Source organism: Dasypus novemcinctus, chromosome 14 (genome assembly GCF_030445035.2).
Source record: "Dasypus novemcinctus isolate mDasNov1 chromosome 14, mDasNov1.1.hap2, whole genome shotgun sequence".
Classification (NCBI taxonomy): Eukaryota; Metazoa; Chordata; class Mammalia; order Cingulata; family Dasypodidae; genus Dasypus; species Dasypus novemcinctus.
Window position 1 is genome coordinate 102220795 of NC_080686.1, and position 3814 is coordinate 102224608.

Here is a 3814-nt window from a genome sequence, read left to right on the forward strand (position 1 = left end):
ATATTGGTCTCTTTTCTTTGTTAGGCACCACCTATGTTCTCAAAAGATTCTTGTCCCTCTAATTAAGAACATAGCAGGACTCCACGGAATGGAAGTTTAATATTTTCTTGTTATTGTGTGGGTCTCCACCCACTGCTATACCACACTATGACAAGATGAACACTTACATATTCGATAGGAGCCTGCCCCAGGTCCACCTAGTTCTATATACCAGAAATACGGAATGTGTCATGAATTTGCATGTCATCCTTGAGCAAGAGCCATGTTAATCTTCTCTGTATCATTCCAATTTTAGTCTATGTGCTGCTGAAGTGAACACGAACATACTCTTGAATCGGTGCATTTCTTGCTGAGGTCTTACCTTATCTGGGGACTCTTAACACACCTTACAGTGAGATAAGATGACTTGAGGATAAACATGTCTAGATACTTTGTAGGAAGGAATTCTTCCCCTACGTTAAGAACATCTGGTCTATAAACATAAGGAAGGCATGAATAATATTAGAAAGTCAACATTTTCTCATAAAGTGAAGCAAAGTGGCTCTCCTTTGGGGTTTGTAGACATTAACTGTTCTTGTATCTCCCTTCTCAAAAACTCAAAAGAGACCCTTGAGAATAAGATTTGCGTCCTGCTTATCTTTGCAGTTCCGGCACCTAACACTGTGTCTTGGCACAGAGAGGGCCATGAGAAATTCAGTGATGATTTATTGAGCACCAATTATCTTCTAGTCAGTGTCCTAATTGTACTCACCTTTTCAATGGTAGAACCAGTGATATATATAATGAAAGGGTCGTTTCTGATAGTTGTGTGCACTAGAGGAAATAAAACAGCTGTGTGGTCAGCGAAGGTCCGCTGAGGAGCTGGCACTGGTCGAGGTCCTTGGCTGTTGCCAGTCACTCACCTTACAGAGTGATGTTTCTTTGGGAAGAATTGCTTCTCCAACTCAGCATCTAAATATGATGAGAACTCATCAGGTATAAACTAGAACCAGGGAAAGGAGGCCAGGGAAGCCATCAACTACAAGTGTCAAGGCTTTCTGTGTGACCGACACAGTGCCAGACCCTGTCACAAAAATTGTCTCAGGTGTCCCAACACCAACAGACACCATGAGTCCCTCTGTGCAGTTATGAAGTTTGAATCTCCCACATTTATATCTATATTTATATTTATATTTACATTTATATTATCTCTTCTGCAGGAATTAATAATTTAATTCATGTCTGCAATTATGTTTGTAAAGTCTCCTGCAGGAATCCAGGAATTTATGGAGACTAGAGGATTCTGTTTGTTTTAGCTTACTCACTTCTATTTTCTTCTTACCAAACAAATGTCATAGAAAACTTGAAATCTATTAAAAACTTTACAAATTGAAACCGAAATCTTTCCAAATCTTTACTTCCCACAAATATTCATTATGAGCTGTGGGTGTGTTTTCCTTTCTGTTTTCAAATTCCTTACAAAGCTATTTTGAACATTATTGAGAGATTAGAATGAATGTATAACTATGTCATGGTTTGATCACTGAATTTTTTTCCCTTTTTTTAAATTTTATTTTATTATTATTTTTTAAAATATTACATAAAAAAATATGAGGTCCCATTCAACCCCACCGCCCTCACCCCCCACTCCCCCCACAGCAACACTCTCTCCCATCATCATGACATATCCATTGCACCTGGTAAGTACATCTCTGATCACTGAATTTTATAAGAATTGGCCAACATGATTACAAACCCATCTGAAATATTATTTTGAATTACTCCACAGAATCCCACTTTATATAAATATTATATATTATTGTATTAGTAAATCATTCTCCATTCACTGAACATTTTGGCTGATTTCTTTTTGCCATTATTATGGAAAAATAATGCAAAATTATTGCATCATTTGACTTCTCTCTCCCGCAGCTAAGGCTTAAACCCAAGAAAAACATACTGTTTTTCTGAGAAGTTTGGAGACAGGCTGTTTTGGTGTTGATTCTGCAGCTTCCTGATGCAGGGGTTCAGAGCTGGCTTCTCTTACCCTTTCCTCAGAGTTGCAAAAGTGATTCCACAAGGTCACACATCACATTTTCAAAAACCAGGTGTAGTAGTTTGATATGGTTATGAATTCCAAAAAATAGATATTGTATTATGTTTGTAATCTGGTCTGTATCTGGGTGTGATTAAGTTGTGATTAGGGCTTTGATTGGGCCACATCATTAGGGCATTGAGTCCCCACCCCTTGGTGTGTGAGGGGGAACTCACAGATAAAAGGCGTGGCAAAGGACAGAGTTAGGGGTTTTTGATGTTGGAGTTTTGATGTTGGAATTTGATGCTGAAGCCTTAAGCTAGAGCCCTAGGAAGTAAGCTTATAAAGGAAAGAGAAGCTAACCCCAGGAAGAGAGGAACACTGAGCCCAGAAAGAAGTCAGCCCTGGGAAGAAAGGAACCCTGAACCCAGAGAGAAGCCAGCCCCAGGGAGGGAGGATCCCTGAGCCCAGGAAGGAGCAAGACCCTAGAAGGGAGGAACCCAGGAAGTCTGAACCCTCATAGCCATTGGCAGCCATCTTGCTCCAACATGTAGAAATAGACTTTGCTAAGGGAAGTAACATATGCTTTATGGCCTGGTATCTGTAAGCTCCTACCCCAAATAAATACCCTTTATGAAAACCAACCAATTTCTGGGATTTTGCATCAGAACCCCTTTGGCTGACAAATACACCAGGCAAGAAATGGAAGGAAGCAGAGGCTAAGGAAGTTCTGTCCTAAATTTCCAGATGCCCCCACCCCAGCCCTGAGCAGGCACTTTCTTAAGTCCTACTAGAATTAATTGGGTCACATGGCCATCCGCAGCTGCATGGGAAACTAGAAAAAGCAGTACCACCTTTAAATTCTGCACATCGGGAGGTAGCCAAGAAAGAAGTGGCCAAAGATGGCTACTGGGGAGACAACCAAAAGTATTTGCTAAAAAGTTCTTTGTTCATAAGTCTTTTTACTTATTTCTCATTTCCTACGATTGATTTTTTGGTAGGAGAACCACTGGTCCAAAGGCTATGAACATTTTTAGAGTTCTATACATAGTGACTGTTGTGTTTTAAAATGGCGTATTAGGGTTATTTTTCACTGCATTATTACCACTGACTATAACATTACATTTCTGGCTTATTTGATGTATTCAAGAATCTTGAGATCACTCAATTCAGGTAGTGGTTAGTTGATATATGGGGCAGCAGTGGATAGAAGTCTGACCCTGAATGTGTGTATTTGCATGTGTTTATCTGTGTGTGCATATGTGTGTATGACTGTGAGTGTATTGAATGTGTATTTGTGTGAGGGTGTGCATGTGATTCAGCCACAACCACTGGCAGAGAAAGAGTGTGTGTGAATATTCCACCTCCGTCAGCTGAAGCTCAGTTTTCAGACCCATCAAATAGGTTCTGACATCCTGACAAGATTTCCCTAAGCAGCAAATAAAAACTGTGCTCTGTGACTCTGGGCAGCTCATTATTGTCTGTGAACTCCTACTTCTTCATCTCTAAAAGGAGGGGAACTTTTCCTGTGCCACTGGGTTTGCTGTGAGAAGTGTGAGGGGGAATGTGACACACTCCATCAAATCTTAGTCACTATAAAGGAGTTGACGAGGAGGGAGAAGGATATTTTAGGAAGAAAGGGTAAGATGGCAGGTGATGAGGGGGAAGATGAAGGTGATGAAGATGATGACGATGGACGTGCTTCTGCAGAGAGAACTCCAGGACCATGCAAGACTCGAGCACCTGAGGGACTCCATCTGGATCACCTCTACTGACAAGGAATGGTCTTTCATCTTCGTG

General features: G+C 40.7%; 1 non-coding gene across 1 annotated transcript; it reads right to left on the reverse strand.

The window, feature by feature from the left end:
* Positions 1-212: 212 nt before the first annotated feature.
* On the reverse strand, positions 213-319 carry LOC111760276 (U6 spliceosomal RNA). The gene has a single exon (XR_002794019.1). It is a non-coding gene; the product is annotated as a U6 spliceosomal RNA (small nuclear RNA).
* Positions 320-3814: the final 3495 nt, after the last annotated feature.